A 23,582-nucleotide genomic window follows, 5' to 3' on the forward strand; every position below is an offset into this window, starting at 1 on the left:
CAGTTTGCTGGGATCTGAGGGTTTTCCTGGGAGGTGAGCCTTTCGGTGCAAACAACAGGCAAGTCCTGGACAGACCAGGATGAGTTGGTCACCCTACCTCCTACGGTATCCTGGATTCCATCTCCTCCTATAATTGGGGACACCATTCCTTAATTGTGCTTTCGCCTGCACCGTTTTTTTTTTTTTTTTTCTTGCTCCTCTGGATGGGTCTTATCAGTGCATAAACATGCTATGAATTTGTCCACCCTTTAAAAATCCCCCCTAGGCCTCACATTCCCTCAGCTACTGCCCCATTACTCTGCTTGCTAAACTGCCAGTTGGTCAAGTTCCATCATCAGCCAAGTGTGACCTTCCAGACACAGGCCTCCCTGTTGCCACCATTCAGCATTCATGGTTGCACTTCATGGACCTTAGCACTGATTCCCAACACAAACCCAGAGTATCACGTGCTGAATCTCAGAGAGTCCAGGGCCCGCTGATATATTGGGATCATTTGGTTATGGACCAATCCCTCTCCCTCACCTCCCACCGGGAGCATCTTGACAGCAGAACCTTCCTCTACTCATCTCTGCATGTTGGTGGTCTAGAACATTGCTAGGCACATAGAAGGAGAAGAGTAGGTGTTTGTTGAGTGAACAAATGACTAAACTCATTTGAGTGAATTATGGACCCGGTTCAAGGTCCCTGATCACTTTAACCACATAGGCCTCACCCTCCTCAACTTCCGAAGTGCTAGTTGACACTTCACCACACCTTCATGTCACATTTTTCCTTTTATCACGTGGCCAGTTATCTCCTGGAGTGTACCAGCTCTCAGGCATCAGTCTTGGCTTTCTCCCATAAGCTGGCCGGTTCCTCGTGGGCAGCCTATACGCTCCCCAACATCCAACAACTACATTGAGCTCACCAGTCAGTTGGTATGAATTACGATATACCTCAAGGGAACACTCTTCCAAGTGCTATGGGCCATCAGACAAAAGACATGTCTCCTTCTGGAAGGAGCTTGTATGATAAGGGACTGGAATATTGAGTAACAGGATAGCAGAAGTCTCTTGCCAGTAGATAGTAATCCGCCCCCTTTTTCAACCACCTCAGGACTCAGGCAAGATTTGGAGTCCAGGAGAGAGCCAGCAGCCACGGTGAACAAATCAGTGAGTAATGCCTGGGAGATGGACCCATCCAGGCTGCTGGTATACCTGGGGAAAAGATAAACCTGGTTTCAGAATGTATTACCTGGATGGATCTGCTTTCAACCCCCCACCCCACCACCCACTGGCCCCCACGAGCCCTGCAAGTCTCTTCCTTGTGCCTTTGGAATATTTGGTCTTGTTATGATAGAAGACTTACCATCAAAGAAACATTTCATTCCCTGCTCAATTAGGTGGGTCGTCTCTCATTTTGCTCTCTTAAAACCCCCTCCTCCCCCACCTGCATCCACCTTCCTCCTCCAGTAGCCAAAGGAAACTCCACCAAAGTGCTTGGATACCAGCCTGTAGCACCCTCCCCTTCTATGCCCTGCCTCTCTCCTCCCCCAGAAGGGCACCTGCAGCCCTAGCAGAAAAATGGTTGTCAATTTGTGCGGCTGGCACAAGCGTTTTAGCATATTGAGTGGTCCAAATATTTAAATATCTATGATATAGGAAGCGTGGAGAACATTAAAAACCATTTTCTCCCTGCTGATTGCAAGAGAGGAAATACACACAGTCCCCGCTCCCCTACACAGTTGCAAAACTGCTGGCCTAATCATATTGCCTATGTAAAGTACCTCTCCCGCCTCCTCCAGTCTGGCTTTAGGTTGCATTTACTGTAAACAAAGATGTATTTTGGAGGGGGCAGTTGGATTGAGTTTATTGTTTATGTAAATCTCTCAGAATGTGACATAGCAAGATAGCTTCCTATGTTGTGTTGATCCACATTTTAGGCCAACAGCCAAAGTATTTTATCTTTTCCTTCATTATAGTGATCTTCCAATTAGCCGTGGTCTGTAATACCCTGATTTTGGTGGCAGTGGTTTGGACAGGATTGTTTGATAGTTCTGCTCGAGAGGCAAAATAAGGGGTCTTATTATAGAAGTGCAGAGGTTGCGCAGAAGCTGAGTTCTGTTGCAAAGTTTGCCGATAAGGGGAAAACCGGCCCTTAAGCGTCCATTCTGTTCTGTATATTAACACTTCTAATCTGCACTGCTGATAAAACTGCAAGCCATTTGCCTTTGGAGGAATTAGTTCTGCCTCACTTGTGTAACCAGGCGATGGTGATTAACCTTTAAACTGTCCAATATTCCCAGCAGCCTCCTGCTCCAGATTAGAAACTATTTAGTTATGACCAACTAAATTAACAACACTCCCTCCTCTGAAGAATGAGATTTGGAAGGTGGATGCATTTTAAGGTGGAATTGTGTTTTGAATTGGTGATCCATCTTTCTAAGGTGCTTATTCCCTCACCCGTTAAAGCAGGAGGCTGCCACAGTGGGGACGGAGGGTTCAGCTGGAGGCTGGGGAGGAAGGGGAGGGGGACTGGTTGTCCTGGTTGGGTTTGCACATCCAAGGTTTCATGAACACAAAGGAAGCCTGTCTTAGGTTTGGATTTCCTTCCCTGTTATCACCCCAGGTTAAAAGGGGACTTTAGCTCCTCTGCTAGACCCAAGCCATGCTCGCAGTGGGACAGAGCAGTTTGCTCCTGATGGGGATTAAGGCATAAATGAAGTAGCTCCCTTACCACCGTACTCCCAATTTCTTCCTGGTGTTGAATGTCAGAAAAAGAGGCTAACTAACTTTCATGTTCCAGACCCAGCGATCTGCCCACCGCAGGTGGGTCCACCCAACTGAACTGCGGTCGTGCTAACAATCCCGCTCAGCCCTCTCTCTCCTATCTGCCCATTTCGAATGTGTAATTTATCAGTGGAAACATACCCTCGGTGGTGAGGGCCAGGCAATTATGTAATCGTGTCGTGCCTCAAATCCCCAAATTGTTGGTCCTCCCCGGATAACAAATAAAATGGAACAACAACCCGCACTACCGACACCCCCACCGCCACCCAATCCCGGGAGCAACCTTTTCTGTTTTACTAGTTTCATATTAGCTGCCTCCTTAAAAGCTGCTAATCTGGATACTGCATTAGCAGGATGTCAGTCAAGCCGCAGTCCACGGCGAAGCCTTCTTCATATACCAATTTAAATCATTCATGGTCTTTTCTTTGGCATTATTCAAAAGATCATAATAATTTTCTTGTGCCCACGGCACAAAAAAATCAATTATTTCCCCACAAAGACTTGAAAGTACTTAGCGAGTGCGGCAAGAAAAGCTGAGGGTGATATCAAATTGAAATTGCACTCATTACATACAACACAATTAGTTGCCACTAGCCTGGCCGGGCTTTAATTCTGAATGGCATATCTTTATTATTACAGAAACAAGCATGCAAATGGCATTGTTCAGGATTTGCCGAAATCAATAGGATATAGTGCTGTGTGTTTGGTGGCCACTGTCACTCACGCTGCTGTGGATGCGAGATAATGTGTGTGTTTGAATTAATGAAGGGAGCAGGCGACATCATAAGTGACACCCAAATAAAAGAAATGGGTACATGATATTTGTAATTATTCTACTTGTGTTTTTGTTGTAAATACTTGTGCTTTTTGTTTTTTAATCAAAGGATTAATTGCATTTTAATAAGGCATTATGATTTGCAGAGCTTTAGTTAATTAAAACTTGTAGTATATAATTATGAAGTGATGCTGAGATTTTTCTAAAGATCACCCATATGTTTAGAATATGTATAATTTTTCTGTTAAGCAGTTGCGATCTCCTCCCCCCCCCCACCCCGCCTTTCTCCTTGGTCCCTCCCCTGCCAACAGAAGATATGGATGACTTACGTGAAATGGTGAATTGATGATTCCAGGTGCATCTCTCTAAGTGGCAACTAGAACCCGATTTAGGTTATTGCACAAATTAAAATGACTCTGAAGCAGCACTCATGTGACAAGCTGTGGCCGAAAACTTTCTTGTTGACACCTGCTTTCCAGGTAATCCTCCTGAGATGCAGCACTGAGAGGTCTGGGGGCTTGATATGGGTTTCAGAGGGCAAACACTGAGATTTTCCATCTGGGTGAGGTGGTGCCATTGAGAGCTAGACCCTGGTTGGTTCTCTGGGGCTGGGACCAGACCCTAGTTGAAGCCGCTGAGCCCCGACCTTGCCCTCTGTGGCACATAGGAACTTACTCAAGGAGGGTGGGACGGGGAGAGGGGATGCTGAAAATCAAGGGAGCTTGGAGTTCCCGAGTGTTAACACATTAGTAATTCACAGTGGAATCCAGCCCAGAGACGCGGAATCGCGTTTCCTGTAGGTGTGTGTTATGTGAAGGCTGATGGATTAATTGCTAGATAGATGGAATCAAGCTAAGGTAAAACATTATTAAAAAGTTTTAAAATCTTAATGTAACATTTTGAAATCTGCTTTGGGAAATTTTTTTCGTTTCAGGCTCCTAGTTTTCCATCCTCTCTGGGATCAGGAGTCCTAGCTGTCTCTTTGCAGAAGGGGGGGGGGATCCATTTGCTGGGAACTTACAATGCTCTTTGTTAAGGACATCCAGGTGGCCCTGTGATGGTGGGTGGATGCAGAAGCTGGTGGTTGGGTCTCGGGTGGCCAGTGATATGATGAAATGAGGTGACTTCAAAGTTATCCTTTAGGACCTAGTTGGCTGGGCACCCAAAGGCAAATTTCCTTTCCCCTCTAAAGACCCAGTCGCTGCAGTGAGGAGTATCAAGATCCCCCACTCCCTGCGAGGCCACGTGAAGAAGGATAAAGTTGAGGGGAAGAGGGTCCTGTGATGCTCATGCCTCAAACCTGGTTTTCCAGGAGACCCACAATAGTGCTCTAAGTAGGGTGGCCCAAAGCTGATTTAAAATCTACTATTATTAGGTTGGTCATGGCTTCCTATTTTAACTCTGAAAACCTAGAGCTTGAAAAGGTGGTTCATTCAAAGCTTGCTAAAATATTTGCTCAGCAGCACAATGGCGTGTGATGGAAAATAAACTCTTGTGGCTTGCTTCATCCTATCAGCCGCGGCCTGCAGCAGGGAAAGAATGAGGGAAGGTCAGTCAATTATGTGTGGTAATCACCGTAAGCATATTATCTGAGACACAGATGTCTTCTATGACCCCACACGACATGGCTATTAACCTCGGAGCAATATAAAAATGGAGTGGGCTTGGGGGGAGGAGCAGAGGTAAACCAGACTTTCAGCCTAGCCTTGTCCACAGGCTCGGAAAAAAAAAAGTTGTGGACATGAAGACTCTTTTCAGGTACCCAACCAACAATCTGACCCCAACTCACGGCAGCTGGGTCCTCACGCCCCTCCTTCCCAGAGACCTTTCTGTAGGTCTGGGCATGTGTGGAAGTACTTGCCTCATCTGAAAATGAGACTGATAAATTGACTCGGGAGATATCTCGGTCACACAAAGGCCCTGGAATGCTACTTTCCATTCACTAGAGAAGAAGAGAGAGGGAAAAGCAATTTGGGTATTTATGTGGGTATTTAAAGAAGTTCACCTCCAGTCTTGGGCATTAGTGGGCAGGGAGGACGGGGTGGGGGGTCACCCAGGTGTGTCAGGGGACACAGACAGTGGAAGTCATGGGCTTTACTTCCCAATGTAGCCCTGATTCTGGTGTCTCCCTGGGCTAAGTTGGCACCGGGGCCCAGCCTGGGGGAGGGAGTGGGGGGGCACGAGAGCCTTTGACAGGTTGTTACATAGTCGGGGATGCACACACGTTTAGGGAGGCAGCTGCCCCTTGAAGCACCCCGGGCCGGGTGCTAAGGATTCCAGAATGAAGGAATGAGCTTCTGCCCTCCAGGAGCTTATAGTCCTCGGGGGCGAGGATGCGAGTTGGTGCTCAACTATTTTAAAACGTGCTGTGGATGCTGGGGTAGGCCTACACAAGGCGTTCTGGGCAGCAATGAAGAAGGGCCTCTTCTAGCCCAGGAGGTCGGGAAATCTTCCTGGGGCAGTGATGCTTGGTGCTGGGATGCATGAGCTGGTCATAAGAACAGCTGTCCTTCGGAGGAACTCACCAGAGCAGGGCCTCGTCCTGGACCCTCTCTTTGCCTGTTGTCTGATTCTCACGGACCCATCTCGGATCTGAGGCTCAGACGGGTAAGGCTACTTGCCCGGGGTCTCACAGCTGCTTAGTGGTGGAGCCGGGATTAGAATCCAGACCCAAGGGACTCCAAACTCCACAAAAAAGGAGGATGTATTTGCCTGTCAGGCAGGAAGACGGCATTCATTTCAGGTGAAGGGAGAAATGTAAGCAGGGCCGCCTCCAGGGTGTGCAGGGGCAGCTGGGGCTGGGGCAGGTAGGCGGCGCGACCAGGACACTGGACAGTCCCAGGCCCAGGGTCCGGTGGCCCCTGCCGTGCAGCTCAGCTTCCTCCTGCCAATGACAGAGTCACAGCACCATCAGCCCCATGTTTCTGGAAGGTCTTCCTGAGAGTTGCAGGGTGAGTGAATGGCTTGGGGTGAGGGGTGGGATGGGGGGGATGAAGATCAGAGACCTGAGTGACTTTGGGAACTCTCAGAGCAAGGCCAGGTGCAGGGCGGTGAAGGAGAGGAAGGGCTGCATATCCTGAAGGGATGTGGTGGCCAGGGAAAGGGAAGAGTCTAGGATTACCTCAGTTCCTCGCCCCAACCCCTTGCGTGCCTTACAGTTTGACACTGCTTTCCTCTCTCTTTTACAATAAAGACACTGAGGTTTGAAAAGATTGTCACTTGCCCAAAGTCAAGCAGTTTGTGTTTTGTCCCAGCCAGGTTTTTTTTTCTTTAATAAATTTATTTTTTATTGGTGTTCAATTTGCCAACATATAGAATAACACCCAGTGCTCATCCCATCAAATGCCCCCCTTAGTGCCTGTCACCAGCCAGGTTTTGAACCCAGACTCTGGTTCTGTAGCCAGGACTCCCCCCCACCCCGGCCCCGTGGCCCACTGTGTATGCAGGGTGGGGGCAGCAGAGGACCCCTTCCGGATGCTTTAGTCTGTGTTCACCGCTTCCATGGACCTCCCCGCGTCTGCCCTCTCCCTAAACTTGTCCAGTGAAAAAGAAGCTTACCATGTATTATCAAAATGGCAGTGGTAACCCCAGCTACTTTTCTATTTTTAAGCTGTTATGAGAAAGTGGTTGTAGAAAATGAGCTACAGAAGAGATATTGTTGCTGTGTGTGTGTGTGTGTGTGTGTGTGTGTGTATACACACGTTTTTAAACACTTAGAACAGCATGGGATGCCTGGGTGGCTCAACGGTTGAGCACCTGCCTTTGGCTCAGGGCGTGATCCCAGGGTCCAGGGATCAAGTCCGGCATCAGACTCCCTGCATGGAGCCTGCTTCTCCCTCTGCCTGTGTCTCTGCCTCTCTTTCTGTGTCTCTCATGAATAAATAAATAAAATCTTAAAAAAAAAACTTAAAACAGCTTAATCTAACAGGTATTCATGACACACGTTTTAGGGAGGGTGACAAGATCATGGTTAGCATGACTAGTAAACGGCCTTCTTAAGTGTTATTTGGCAAAGCTGTAGCAAACCCAGTTGGTGGCTTCCAGCATCCTTTCCACCACCCCCACTATCCTACAGAACCTATTTTGCTCATGTTCCACCCTACTCCATGTGGCTTTCGGCTTCAAAGGAAGCTGGCTCTGATCTCAGCTCCAAAGGGCAGCTGGTTGGTCTGAGATGGCCATGACAGCCCCCTTAGGCACAGGGTCGGGTGCAATGTAACTCTGGTCAGGGAAGTGGGGCCAGGTGCGCTGGGAGCCTTCTGGGATATGTTTCCTCTCTCCTAAGAAAACCCCTTTCTCCCCAGGAAGAAATGGTCTCTCTAATTTCTCCTGTCTGGGTGTGATGTGTCCAAGTGTAACAACCATCTTGTGAGCAGAAGAGCCAGATACACTCCCAGGGCAGGCAGGGCAGAGAGCTCGAATGGCTCTGATTCCTCCGCACTGTCACCACGTCACACCTCACGCACTATGGAGTTGCTCTACCCCTGGACTTTGTGTGCTGTGCGATCATTTTAAATGTACTTATTGTAAGTCACTTTTTGTCTTTCTTAAACAGTTGTGCCACAGTATACATAACATAAAATTTACCATTTTAGCCATTTTTAGGTGTATGATTCCGTGGCATTAAATGCCTTAGCATTATTGTACAGCCATCACCACCGTCCATCTCTAGACTGCTCATCCTTCCAAAATGAAATTCTGTACCCATTAAACATTAATTCCCCATCCTCTCCCTTTCTCCATCCCCTTGAAACCATCATTCTACTCTCTGGGTCTATGAACTTGATTATTTCCCATACAAGCAGAATCATGTAGCAGTTGTCCTCTTTAAAAAAAAAAAATTGAGGTATAGTTGACATACAGTACTGTACTAATCTCAGGTGTACAGCATAGTGACTTGACATTCATTTATGTTGTGAAATGATCACCACACTAAGTCTGGTTACCATCCATCACCATACATAGTTACATTTTTTTTTCTTGTGATGAGAATTTTTAAAGATCTACTCTTCCAGCAACTTTCAAGTATGCAATACTGTCTTATTAACTATAGTCACCATGTTGTATGACTTACTCATTTTATAACAGAAAATTTGTACTTTTGACTGCCCTTCACCCATTTTGCCCATCCCTTACCTCTAGCAACCATGAACTTACTCTCTATCTAGGAGCTTGGGTTTTTTTGTTGATTGGTTGGTTTGCTTTGGATTCCATGTATTAAGTGAGATCGTATGGTATTTGTCTTTCTCTGTCTGACTTATTTCACTTAGCATAATGCTCTCAAGATCCATCTATGTTGTCACAAATGGCAAGATTTCCTTCTTTTTATGGCCAAATAATATTCCACTGTGTATATGGACTATGTTTTCTTTATCTATTTCCCCACTGACAGACACGTAGGTTGTTTCCTTATCTTGGCTATTGTAAATAATGCTACAATGAATATGGGGATGCAGAAATCTTTTCAAATAAGTGTTTTCATTTTCTTCAGATAAATACCCAGAAGTGGAATTGCTGGTATAGTGATTCTACTTTTAATTTTTTGTTGGCCCCTTGGCTGTTCCAATTTACATTCCCACCAACGGTGTAGAAGGATTCCCTTCTCTCTCCAACACTTGCTATTTCTTGCCTTTTCTTTTCTTTTTTTTAATAATAGCCACTCTAACAGTATTTGTCCTTTTGTGACTGGTTTATTTCACTTAGCATAATGTCCTCAAAGTTCTTCCATGATGAGTGTGTAAGTAATTTTGAGAAAGAGTTTCTGATATTCGCAGCTCAAGGCGTTCCAAGTTATAAACCCATTAAACCAAAATTTAAAAAAAATTTTTTTAATTAAAAAAACCCACAAAAGCCAAGATTTAAAATTTATCTTGCCATCAGTGACTCTCAAGTGTAATGGTTAAGAACATGGACTCTAGAATCCAAATCCCTGATTTTAAATCCTCACTCTACAATTTACTAGTTGTGTGACCTTAGGAAATTTGCTTGCCTCTCTATGCTTCGATTTTCTCAGTTGTTAAATGTGTATTAATAATATTACTTCCTGCTTAGGATTGCTGGAGGCTTAGATGAGTTATTACATATAAAGCACTTAAAGGGTGTCTGGCGCACAGCAATTCTTATCATCACTATTATTGTCATTCTTGGCTATGAGCAGTTTCGATAGCTTCCCCGAATGCACACATGAGTTTATCCTACTCTCAGCTGGCCACTACAAGACAGATCTGGGATGGGTCCCCCTCCCTGCCTTTGTTGCTCTGTCTGGAATGAAGGTTCTGAGTCCTCCCCAGTCTTTCTCAGTCTTTCTTTTGCTTTGGGTCTTTGGGCCGACTCCAGAGTCCCAGGACCTAAAGGCCCAGAGGCAGCTGGTGCTGTGGGCTAGAAGACCAAGAGTGGGCAGTTGGGCAGCCAGGTCACCCCTGCAAGAGTGCTGGACTCAAGGAGGGAGGCATCTGAACATCAGTGTGTAACTCTGGATAGCATGGAGGGAAAAGAGTAAATAAAGGAAGTCTGAACCCTGGTTTCACTGTGTGGGAGTCTGAGGAGATGAGGATAGCAAGGATCTAGGGGCTAAACTGAGAGAGAAACCAGCAGGCATGGAAAGCTCCAGAGACCAGAACATACAGTCAAACACACTTTTACTTTACTTTTTTTTTACTTTGCTCCTGGCAGTTGCAGAGAGAGGCATCCAGCAGCCCCTGCCCTAAACCCCATGGCTATCTCTCTAAGGAGCTTTTGATGTGATTAGGGAAGGAGGAGAGAGTAAGATCACCTGGAAGGACGGAAGGTGAGCATCACAGAAGCCATTCTGGACCTAGGGACAGGGGTGCATACGTGTATGTGATGTGCCTTAATTTCCCCATCTGCATCAAGAGGGTAAGAAAAATCCTGGAGATCATGAAGATCTTGCCAGGAACGAATGAAATATATAGCTGATAACATTCTATTATCATTATTTTTAAAATATTTTATTTATTTATTTATTCATGAGAAAGAGAGAGGCAGAGACACAGGCAGAGGGAGAAGCAGGCTCCATGCAGGGAGCCCGACCTGGGACTCGATCCCAGGACCCCAGGATCATACCCTGGGCTGAAGGCAGGTGCTAAACCGCTGAGCCACCCAGGGATCCCCATAACATTCTATTATATAATTGGGAGAAAAAGAGAATAAATCAAATGATGCACTAAAAAGTACTTTGAAAAGAAGATAGACTTCAAGGTTCAGTGTTACTGGTGTGCCTTTCTAAGATGTCATTTGGGCCCAACCTCATGGTGACAGAGGGAAATATGGCCTTCTGGTGCAATAAGGACAGAACCTTGGCCATGCCACATTTAGAGACCAGTGAAGGGTGGCCCAAAAAGGCATTTTAGGGGCCCTAGACACTGACTCCCCACTGTCCCCTTTACAGAAATGCTCAAGTCCGCAGGGAGGCCCCGGGGTGCGGGGTCAGATGGAAACTCTCAAGCAACCCACTTGGACAGAAAGGAAACAGACTTGGATTTTTATTAGGGGGGAGGTAGCGGAGAGGGATGAGTGCCACTGGAGGCAGGGAGGGTGCCTGATAAACCATATATTTGGTGGAGGGACAAGCAGGAGATAAAAGATTAAAAAAATGTAATAGAAGATGTGCTTACACTTCTTGGAATGGTAATTAAATTTATTTATAGTTATGGAAAATTTGGGGAAGGGAGGAAAAGCAATTTAAATGCAGAGTTTTCACAGGGCAACTGCAAATGGCTTGCTTTAACGGTGCCTCTGAAGGTTAACAGAATGGCAGGAAGGCCGGACTGAAGTGCATATGATAAGTGACAAGTGTTAACGTGGCAAATCATGTATTTAAAATTACTCTGAGCTTTATCAAATGTTTCCTCTTGAAAATAAACTATCCTGGAAGGAAAGGTTAACTGAGAAAAGAGTATTACTCTGATGTTCCCGCGATGACCAGGGGGGAAGGGAAGGGGTCTTGTAATGTAGGAGAAGTGGTGATAAATGTAAATAGGTTGTTATGTTCTTAACAGTAAAGAAACAAAGATATTCCAAACTTACATGGTGCTCGGAGGAAAGGCAAGCTAAATATTCCCTGTCCTCTTTCTCTTTCCTTTCTGCATGAGCCAAGCAGCCTCCCAGTCAACCCATGGAGTAGAAGGGGGGGCATACAAGCCACAGGGGGGTTTACTGGAGGAGTAAGAGCCAAGGCCTCTAGGATTGTTAACTATCCATGGTCAGCTTTGGCCGTACAGAGGCATCTAGAGGATTCTCTGAAATCCCCACCCCCCATGCCCCTGACCTGGTTTCCATCTCTCACAGGACTTCTCTTTGACCCTGCCTGGAGGAGAGGTAAGGTGGGCAACTGGGCAGAGTAGAAGCATCCCCGCAACCCAGCCCAGCCAATGGGAAAGAGGCACTGGCTTTCAGGGAGGATCCTAGACTTTGCCCCATCTTTTCCTCATAGCCCAGCTTTCTCCAACTTTTTGGAGCAAAACTGCAATTAGCTGGGTGGAACAGTAGAAGGAGTCCCATAAAAGTAAAAAACAAATCGGCAATGTCATTTTTGAGCACTATCATTTAATACTGCTCTGCTCTGGAAGCAGCAGCCCACAAAATGAAACAGGGAAGAAGAAGCCAAGTGATTATTCTTCATATATGCTGTGATCATTTACCAAGGGAAAAGAGCAAGAGAACCGCGTGAAAAACTATTATAATTCAGTGACATGGCTGAATATACAATTAATATAATACCCACAACTCCTATCACCTAAAAAAAGAATAATCTTAACATGAAAAGTTTCTAAAAGTCAATGACAAAAAGACCAACTAATAGAAAAAGAAATAGAAATGCTTTTCAAAAATGAAAAGTGGGGGCTCCTGGGTGGCTCAGTTGGTTAAGCGTCTACTTTCGGTTTCCACTCAGGTCATGATCTCACGGTCGTAGGATCGAGCCCCACTGGGGACTCTGCACTCAGCATGGAGTCAGCTTGTCCCTCTGCTCCCCACCAAACTCGCAAATAAATAAATAAATCTTTTTTAAAAATGAAAAGGGAACACGATGAGCACTGGATGGTGTATGGAAGTGGGGAATTTCTAATTGTACACCTAACACTAATATTACACTGTATGTTAACTAACAGGAATTTAAATAAAAGCTAAAAAAAATTGGTAAGACACAATTAAAAAAATGAAAAGAGGCCTAACCTCTCTCATAATAAAAGAAATAAAAACTAAAATGACAATAAAGTACTATATTTTACTTATCAAATAAGAAAAAGATTTAAATGTGAGAATGTGTAGGGAAAAAGGAAATTTACATTGATGATGGGAGTAAATACCAATATAATCTTTATAAAACAATAACAATCAAGAGTACAAACGAACATCATCTTTGACTCAGGGATTTGGCATCTAGGAATTTATTCTACTCCTTTATTTGCCCGGGTACATACAAGAATATTTACTGAAGAATACTTGTAATAGCAAAAAGTGAGAAACAACCTAAATGCTCATCACTATGACACTGGATTTTTTTTTAAGATTTTATTTATTTATTCATGAGAGACACAGAGAGAGGGGCAGAGACACAGGCAGAGGGAGAAGCAGGCTCTATGCAGGGAGCCCAATGTAGGACTTGATCCCAAGACTCCAGGTTCACACCCTGGGCTGAAGGCAGACGCTCAACGTCTGAGCCACCCAGGGATACCACTATGACACTGGTTGAACAAGTTATTGCTCTTACATGAAAGGCAATGGAACAATCTCCAAGATGTATTTGTAAGTGGAAAAAGCAAAGTGCATTACATTCAACAACATGGATGAATCTTACAAATATATTAAGCAAAAAAAAAAACATGCAAAGGAATATGTACAGTATAATCCCACTAATATAAAGTTTAAAAACAGACAAAGCTAAACTTGACTGTTCAGAGATACAATTCAGAGGAGGTAAAACTGTACAGAAAATTAAGGAAGTGAATATCACACAAGTCAAGATAATGGTTCCCTCTACAGGGAGGGAGGGAATGGAGGTTAAGGAGAGGCAAACACCAGGCTATGGAGTGTCATTGCTGTTCTGTGTCTTGATCTGAGCGGTGGTTACACAGGTGTATACTTTATCATAATTAAATCCACGTAGATGTTCTTTGCATTTTGCATTTTCTATGTGCATGTCCTTTTCCCCAACAGCTTTGTTTTTATTTTTTAAAGTATTTTTTTAAAAATTGTATTTATTTATTCATGAGAGACAGAGACATAGGCAGAGGGAGAAGCAGGCTCCCTGTGGGGAGCCCGATGCAAGACTTGATCCCAGGAGCCTAAGATCACCACCTGAACCAAGGGCAGACACTCAACCACTGAGCCACCTAGGCGCCTTCCCCAACAACTTTTTCACAAAAGGTAGTGTGAACTATGAGCATAGTATGATACTATTTATTTTTTAAAAAAGAAGATACATACATGTCCTTCCCTATGCATCAAACCTCTGAAAGGATTGGCACATAACTGATAGCAGTGTTTGTCTCTAGGGAATTGAGCTGCTTGAGGACAGAGATGGGAGGAGGACCTGCTAGTGCTTTTTTGGATGTTCCAACATGTGTGTGTATTACCTTTTTAAAAAATGTCTAAAGCAGGGGATCCCTGGGTGGCGCAGCGGTTTGGCGCCTGCCTTTGGCCCAGGGCGCGATCCTGGAGACCCGGGATCGAATCCCACATTGGGCTTCCGGTGCATGGAGCCTGCTTCTCCCTCTGCCTATGTCTCTGCCTCTCTCTCTTTCTCTCTCTGTGACTATCATAAATAAATAAAAATTTAAAAAAAATTAAAAAAAATGTCTAAAGCATTGATTAAGCTTTAAAATGATGATCATACCAAAGATAGGTTAAAATTTTTAAATAGACTTTTACTGAAAAGGAATTGAAAACAATGCCCCTTGAAAAAATAACCATAACAAAATCTATTGCCTGGGGTGCTGAAGGAACATCACGCTTCCAGAAAATTCAATAGAAAGGAGTTTCAGGGAGTCTGGGTGGCTCAGTCAGTCAAGCATCTGCCTTTGGCTCAAAATGGAGCCCCATGTTGGGCTCCCTGCTCAGTGGGGAGCCTGCGTCTTCCTTTCCCTCTGCCCCTCCTCCAGCTCATGCTCTCTCTATTGCTCTGCTATCTCTGTCTCTATCTCAAATAAACAAATAAAATCTTAAAAAAAAAAAGGGGGGGGGGATCCCTGGGTGACTCAGTGGTTTAGCGCCTGCCCTTGGCCCAGGGCGTGATTCTGGAGTCCCAGGATTGAGTCCCACATCAGGCTCCCTACATGGAGCCTGCTTCTCTCTCTGCCTCTCTCTCCTGTGTCTCTCATGAATAAATAAATAAAATCTTTAAAATAAATAAATAACTAAAATTCAAAAATAAGAAAAAGAAAGGAGCTTCTTATGGGATATTAAATAGCTCACAGAATCATTGTACCAAAGAAACAGACTCCAGATTGAGCTTTCAGAAACAATTCTCAAGGCCACTAATTTTCTAGCTAATTGTGCCACCAAGATAATGACCACCTCTTAGCTGATCTGGAGTCACCATGACCAATGGTGCTGGTGCTATGATCTACACCAACAGAGTGAGTGTCCTGCACTCTGCTCGCCACCCCTTGAGGCTAGGGACCAGGCCCTCGGACCCCTGCTAATGCTACCACAGAAAACAAATGGCTCTACAAATGTGCTTGCTTCTGGATTCTGCAGAGCAGGACTTACTCCCCCTTCTGGGTTTTTAAGGAGTGCATTCGATTGGCAGAACGAGACCATATCTGGAATGCTAGGTGCAGAGGAATCTGGGAAATGCACCAAATATATATAAGTTTGTACTACCACTGTGCAGAGCAATTTTGTGCTATCTAGTAAAGTTGAAATTGCACTTACCCTAGGACAAAGAAACTCTTCTTCAGAGTAAATATTCCAAAGAAACTCTCACTCATTCACTTGAGGAATTATGTACAACAAAGTTTATTCCAACAGTATTTGTGACAGTGAAAAATTAGAAACAACCTAAATATCCATCAACAGGGGAATGGACTGTGACAGTTTTTTTTTAATAGATACTATACAGTAATAATTAAAGATATCAACTAAAGCCACATGGGCTAAAATAAATAAATCTCAAAAAATACTAGATAATAATATATTATACAATAAAACAACCAGTATAGAATTATGCATGTAGCAAAAAAATATCACTTACACAAGTTTTTTAAAATCACAAAGCAAAACCATATATTGGAAACAAAGACACAAACATATATCACATGGATGGAAATGGTAAATGCCAAATTCGGATTAGTGGTTGCCTCTGGAGAGAAAAGAGTGGGATTAGAGAAGGGTACACAGAGTTTCAACTGCTTTGTAATGTTTTGTTTCTTTTTTAAAAGACTTATTTATTTATTTGAGACAGAGTGTGCACCTGCATGTGCAAGTGGGTGGAATGGCAGGAGAGAGAGAGAATCTTAAGCAGACTCTGCACTGAGTGTGAAGCCCATCCTGGGGCTCAATCTCACAACCTCGAGATCATGACCCGAGCCAAAATCAAGATCTGGTTGCTTAACCAACTGACCCACCCAGGAGCCCCACGTTGTATTTTTTTTATAAAAAATCTGAGCCAAACATGGCCTATGAAACTAAATAGTAAGTACATTGATGAGTATATTATTATTTTGTACAACTGTCCATAGATTTTATTTTATTTTATTTTATTTGTCCATAGATTTTAAATATTTCATAGTAAAAAATTTTAAAGTAGGGACAACCATTAAAATAATTTTTAAAAATAGGGGTATCCTGCTGGCTTAGTCAGGAGGGCATGTGATTCTTGATCTCAGGGTCATGAACTCAAGCCCCATGTTGGGTGTAAAGAGTACTTAAAAAACAAAAATTTTAAAATCTTTAAAACAAAATAAAAGATATATGCGGTTTCCATTTAGCAGAAAAAACAAAAAATGGAGATCGAGAAAACGTCATCAATCCAACAATAGAAAAGGAGCAGAAAAATAAGTCAAGGAAAAGCATGGAAAAAAAATAAAAAGAAGATGCCAAAAATAATTCTATATTATATGCCAGTAATCATCATAAACATAAGTGGACAAAACTCAACTACAAAAAGCCTGAACTTATCACATTAGATTTTTTAAGTCCAAATATATACTGTCTACAAGTATACCTCAAACCAAAAAAATAGAAATTACTGAAGCCAAAGGCATACAAGGAAAATGCTAATGAAAATAATTATTCATATCAGACAAACTATAACTTAAGGCAAAAGACATAAATGGGATCCCTGGGTGCCTCAGCAGTTTGGCGCCTGCCTTCAGCTCAGGGTGTGATCCCAGGGTCCAGGGATCGAGTCTGACATCGGGCTCCCTGAGAGGGGCCTGCTTCTCCCTCTGCCTGTGTCTCTGCCTCTCTAACTCTCTGGGTCTCTCATGAATAAATAAATAAAATCTTTTTAAAAAGACATAAAGTGGAATATTTCATAATGCAAAAAAAATTCATAAATAAGGTGTAACTATCATGAATTGTATGTACCTAACAAGATGGTCCCAAAATATATAACATACAAACTGACATAATTACAAGGAAAACAAATTTTAAACCCAAAATTACAGCGTGCAATTCTAGTACATCTCTATCAGGTTGTTAGATTAAGTAGAAGATAGGGAGAATATATAAATAATAACATTGGATGATGAAAGAGAACCTAACTACAGATGCAATAGAAATTTTTAAATTATAAAATAATCTATAGATGACATTACTGACATTTGAAAACTACATTTATCTAAACTTAAGAACTTAGATAAATGGATAATTATCAAAACTGACTCAAGGAAAATTGTAACCTTTATGGGATCTGAATTATTATCGAATAAATTGAATCTGTACTTACGTCCATCATCTAAACAACTGTTACAGAGAGTGGAAAGTTAGAAAAAGCTCACTAACTCATTGCATATAGCCAGTTTATGCTATATGGTAATATACCAGGTAATAAATACTTGGTAGTAAACCTGGACAAGGATATGAGGATAATAGAAAATCACATAACAAAAGAAGAAGGAAGAAAGGTAGGAAGGAAGGAAAGAAAGAAGGAAAGAAACATATGGTTATCTAACTTATGAACAGGTGGAAAGTACTAAATCAAATCAACTTCAGAAGTGTTCAAAAACAATAATATATCCTGATCAAGTAGAATTTATTTTAGGAATGCATCAATCAATAACAGAATATATCAACATAGGTGACTGCTTATCAGATTAAAAGAGAAAAGCATTATCTTAGCAGATGCAGAATATATGTGACAAAATTAAATACTCTTTCATAACTAAAAAAAGGAAACTTTTTAACTGAAAATAGAATGGGTCTGTTTTAATCTGATACAGAATATCATCTAAAAATCTACAATAATATCTTAGTTAATGTTTGAAGTTTAGTTTGAAGTTCCCTTGATGTCAGGAGATATAGATGCCCTCTTCTGCTCCTCTTACATAAAATTATACTGTACGTATATATGTATACATATATACATCCCAGAGAATGCAGTAACACTGGGAAAATTTTAGTTATTTATGGACAACACAAGGAAAACTTTATTTACAACACAAGGAAAAAATTATTTATAGACAACATGATTATCTACATATAAAATCCAAAAACTAAGCCTTTTAGACCTAATCAGTGCTCTGCAAGGCTGCTGGGCTCAACACCAACATACAAAAAGTATTAGCACTTCTAGACACTAATAATAAACTATTAGTCAAGAACTTTATACACTGTGTAATTCCAAAGTTCCAAGTTAGTGTATGGATATTGACAAGCTGAAAAAAAAAAGGGGGGATCCCTGGGTGGCTCAGCGGTTGAGCATCTGCCTTCAGCTCAGGGTGTGATCTTGGAGATCCAGGATCGAGTCCCATATGGGGCTCCCTGTATGGAGCCTGCTTCTCGCTCTGCCAGTGTCTCTGCCTTTCTCTCTCTATCTCTGTGTTTCTCTCATGAATAAATAAGTAAAATACTTTAAAAATATTAAAATAAAAAAAATAAAATAAAATAAAATTTATATGGAGGGACGCCTGGGTGATTTAGTGGTTGAGTGTCCACCATTGGCTCAGGGCATGATCCTGGAGTCCCGGGGCTTCCCAGGGGGAGCCTGCTTCTCCCTCTGCCTGTGTCTCTGCCTCTCTGTCTCTGTCTCTGTCTCTGTCTCTCTCTCTGTGTGTCTGTCATAAACAAAATAAATAAAATCTTTAAAAAAAAATAAAATGCATATGGAGAGGCAGAATATTCAGAATAGCCAACACAATATTTTAGTATAAGAACAAAGTCAAAGGAATGACATTACCAACTTCAAGACTTACTATAAAGCTAGAGTAATCAAGAGAGTGTGGCATGAGCAGAAGAATAGACAAATAGATCAGTGGAACAGAATAAAGGGCCCAAAATAGACTCTCATAACTATAGTTAACTAATCTTTGGCAAAGAAGAAAAAAAAATGAAGATAGTCCTTTTATAAATGTCGCTGGAACAACTGGACATCCACATGCAAAATAATAAACCTAGACACAAACTTTCATTCTTCACAAAAATGAACTCAAAATGGATGGTAGAACTAAATGTAAAATGCAAAACTCTAAGACCTCTCGAAGATAACACAGGAGAAAAATTAGATGATCTTGGATTGGCAGTCATCTTTTAGATATAACACAAAAGGCATGATCTATAAAAGAAGTAATTATTAAGCTTGACTTCATGAAAGTGAAAAATTTTTGCTCTGTGAAAGACATTCTCAAAAGAATGAGAAGACAAGCCACAGCTTGAGAGAAAATATTTGCAAAATATGCATCTAATAAAGGAATGCTACCAACATATACAAAGAATCCCTAAAACTCAGCAATGAAAAAAATGAACAATTCAATTTAAAAATGAGCAAAAGACCTGAACAAAGAGCTCACCAAAGAAATACAGATGGCAAGAAAGCATACGAAAATATGTTCAATGTCATATGGCACTAGGGAATCGCAAACTAAAACAACGAGGTACCACTACATAACTATTAGTAATGGCTAAAATCTAAACACTGACAACACCAAATGCTGACAAGAATATGGAGCAAATGAAATTCTCATTCAGTACTGGTGGGAATGCAAAATGGTACAGCCACTTGGGAAGACAGTTTGACGTTTTGTTACAAAATGAATGTATTTTAACCATGTGATCCAGTAATCGTGCTCTTTAAGATTCGCCCCAAATGAACTGAAGATTTACGTCTATGCAAAATCCTGAACAGAGATGTCTATAGCAGCTTTATTTCTACTCACCAAAACTTGGGAGCAACTGAGATGTCTTTCAGTTGAGTGGATAAATCAACTGGTACATGCAGACAATGAAACATTTAGCACTAAAAAGAAATGAGCTAACAAGCCAGGAAGAAACATGGAGGAAACTTAAATGCAAATTACTAAGTGAAAGAAGCCAACCTGAGAAGGCTGCATACTGTTTGAGTCCAACTATATGACATTCTGGAAAAGGCAAAACTGGCAATAGTGAGAAAGATGAGTGGTTGCCAGAAGTTATCAAGGAGAGAGGGATGAAGAGACACAGAACAGAGGATTTTTAGGGCAGTGAAAATATTCTTTTTTTTTTTTTAAGATTTTATTTATTTATTCATGAGAGACACACACAGAGAGAGAGAGAGAGAGAGGGAGGCAGAGACACAAGCAGAGGGAGAAGCAGGCTCCACAGAGGAAGCCTGACGTGGGACTCCATCCCGAGACTCCAGAATCAGGCCCTAGGCCCAAGGCAGCAGCACCAAATCACTGAGCCACCCGGGCTGCCCCAGTGAAAATATTCTGCGCAATACTACAGTGGTGGATTCATCCATTATACAAAATTAACGGCCTAGCAGCATACTGGGAGGAGAAACTGACATCATATATTACAATCAAAAGATTACTATTTGGAATAAAGAACTACAAACAACCAAATAGAAAAATGCATGATTCGTGTAAGAAGAAACCTGAATAGCCTGAAACACATTTTAAAAGGTTCAGCCGAAGTATAATCAAGGAGTGCTAATTAAAATCACAATGAGAGATCATTTCACACACATCAGATTAGCAGAAAATAAATTCTGATTGTTGAAAGGATACGAGGGAATAAGAACTCTTTCACAATGCTGAGGGGGGTGGGATGCAAATTGGCATAACTGTTTTTTGGAGATCGACTTGGCAATATCCGGCAAAATGTGCAATGTGCCTCTCCTATGCCCGGGGAGATCTGTCTTTAGTTCAATATTGTAGAGAAACACTTACGTGTGTATTCAAGGAGATGTTATAAGAATGTTCATTCCAGCACTAGAAGAGCAAAACATTGGAAACGATCCAAATGTCTGTTTGTGAAAAAGGAATAAATAAATTATGCAATGTTTATTCTACAAACTACTATCAAGGGGTTAAAATGGATGGTCTGTACTTAGAGGTATCAACATGGACAGATCTAGAAACAACATAGAGGAAAAAAAGACTTATGTAACACTATAAACTGTGGGAGTTCATTTAAGTGATTCTAAGAGAACACAAAGCAATACATTGTTTATGGCTATCTGTATGTAATAAAACACACATTTATGGATACTCTGTTAATTAGGATTTTTTTAATGCAAGTAACAGAAACTCCAGTCCCTGCCTTCTTTTTTACTGGCCTCTGTCTTAAGCAATTCTAAACTGTCCTAAGAGCAAAGATCTCAGGAGAGGACCTGGGAGATGGCAAAACACTGATGCTTCTCTTGCTCAGTCTCCCTCTTTACTCTGCATTAGGATGCCTTTAGTCATCTCTGTCTTGTAGAATTTTACCAAAAACAGTAAGAAGTAGTTAACACGCCATGATCCCAAATTTCTTCCTAATACCTCAGCTTCAATAGGTGTATTCTACTTCTGAAGGAACAATGGGGGACACTTGTTATGAATGGAGGGTCCCCAGATTCCCAGCCTCCTCTGTCCTCCAATCTCCACTAATCCAATTCCCCATTTTATTTTATTTAAAATTGTTTTTTCATGGAATCTTTTTTTTTTTTTTTTAAGTAGACTCCATACCCAACGTTGGACTTGAACTTATGACCCTGAGATCAAGAGTCTCGTGCTCTATGGAGTGAGCCAGCCAGGCACCCCAAATTCCCCATTTTAGTGTCTGATGCTTGAAGCATCCACTTCCTGGTTAAAAATAAATAAATAAAGGGAAATAATCTTTAATCAGGTCAGCAAAACCACACACCCACTTAAAAAGTATAAAAACATGAACTGGATATAAACTGAATTCATTATAGTGGTTGTTGATGGAGAGAATGGGACTGGAGAGGGACATAAGAGAATATGTTACCTGTAAAAGTCATGTCATTATAAAAAGATCTGAATAGAGGCCCCTGGGTGGTTCAGTTGGTTAAGAGTCCAACGCTTGATATCGATTCAGGTCATGATCTCAGGGTTGAGAGACTGGCCTTGTGTCAGGCTCCAGGCTGGGTGTGGAACCTGCTTAAGAGTCTCATCCTTCCTCTCCCTTTCCCCCCCTCCCCCCGCTGCGCTCTCTCCCTCTCTCTCTCTCTCAAAATAAAATAAAAGTGGAAACTACAATCCACAGAAGGCTGATTAGAACTTACAGCCTGACACCAACTGGGCTTTGGACCTCACTAAAAGTTAAAAAAAAGAAAACCTGAATAAATATGATAAAATATTTTTTTCTTGTTTGCGATGACATGGGCATTTGTTTTATTTTCCTCTATGTATGTATTTATTTATTTAGTTTTATTTTATTTTAAGGTTTCAAAAAAAAAAGGCAGAGCAGAGTCTATGACCATAGATGAACACTCCTCAAAGTCATCTGTCCAGTATAACAGGCAAGGAGCCGGAAGCTAAGAAGTTTCCAAGGGGATAGTCTCTCATAGCCAAGTGAAGGCCATCCTTGGGATCAGAGCACATGGTCAAGTTTTGTCTCTGTCCTCTGCTCTGCCCACCTAAATCCTAGTGACCTTTTAAGGCACTGCTACAGTCCTACTACTCCAGGAAGCCTTCTCAGACTATTCCAGCTCAGACTTATCTCTCCCTCTACTCAACTATTGGAAATCCTAAAGCCACTGCTCACTGTGTATCACTAAATTCTTTATTTCAAGAGTTTTAGATAATCCAAGGCAGTGGGGTTCAAAGCCCACAAGGGCCACTATGAAGTTGACAGGGACTTCATATGCCCCCACCAGTTGCTCCCCAAACCACAAGCCCATTAACAGAAGATGGCCTCAAGTGTTGCCTGGCTGACAGTGTGTAGCTGGCAGAAAAGGGTCCATTTGTCACAATTCCGCAGGTTCAGCTCTCAGCTCAGATGAGCCTCGATCCCCTCAGAACGCATTTTCCTTTTGTGTGATATATGTAAAACACTCCTAATGTGAGGATCCTCAGAGAGAGCTCACACTGCCCGTCTAAGTGTTTTTTAAAGAATCAAGCTCTTACCTTTTAAAATTACACTGGGGTGGTATTGTTCAAATATGTAAGACTGACTACTCCAGAAAGCAGCAACAACAGGATACAATGCACTAATTTTATCCCACTTTGACTTACAAAATATAATCGGTACTTACAAAAATTGTAAATACTAAAGAATCAAGGGAATAGGATTATTCTAAAATAGGGCGCTAATACATCAAGCAAAATAGCTTTTGCTAGCCTTAACTGAGGGCCATTATCTATCAGAGAAGATATACCTCTGGCCTTGGTAATGTAAAGAAACACAAATGACTAAAGAAGCTTGCCAATATTTCTGGGAGGGGGGAGAGTGGAAAGCGTCTTTAACGAGATGGAAACTCGGAAAAGCTGAGCCATTCAACAGGGTAGATAAACAGCCTCGAGCATGCCATGCCAGACAGGGGGCAAGTGCTGCCTGGTTCAATCACTGTAATTTCTTTGGAGACTCCATCCCTCCCCTCCCTGAATTGCTGTGGCTATCACATGATCAAGGACTTCCTTCTACCTCTTGGT

The sequence above is a fragment of the Canis lupus genome, chromosome 11, assembly GCF_048164855.1.
Source record: "Canis lupus baileyi chromosome 11, mCanLup2.hap1, whole genome shotgun sequence".
NCBI classification, from domain to species: domain Eukaryota; kingdom Metazoa; phylum Chordata; class Mammalia; order Carnivora; family Canidae; genus Canis; species Canis lupus.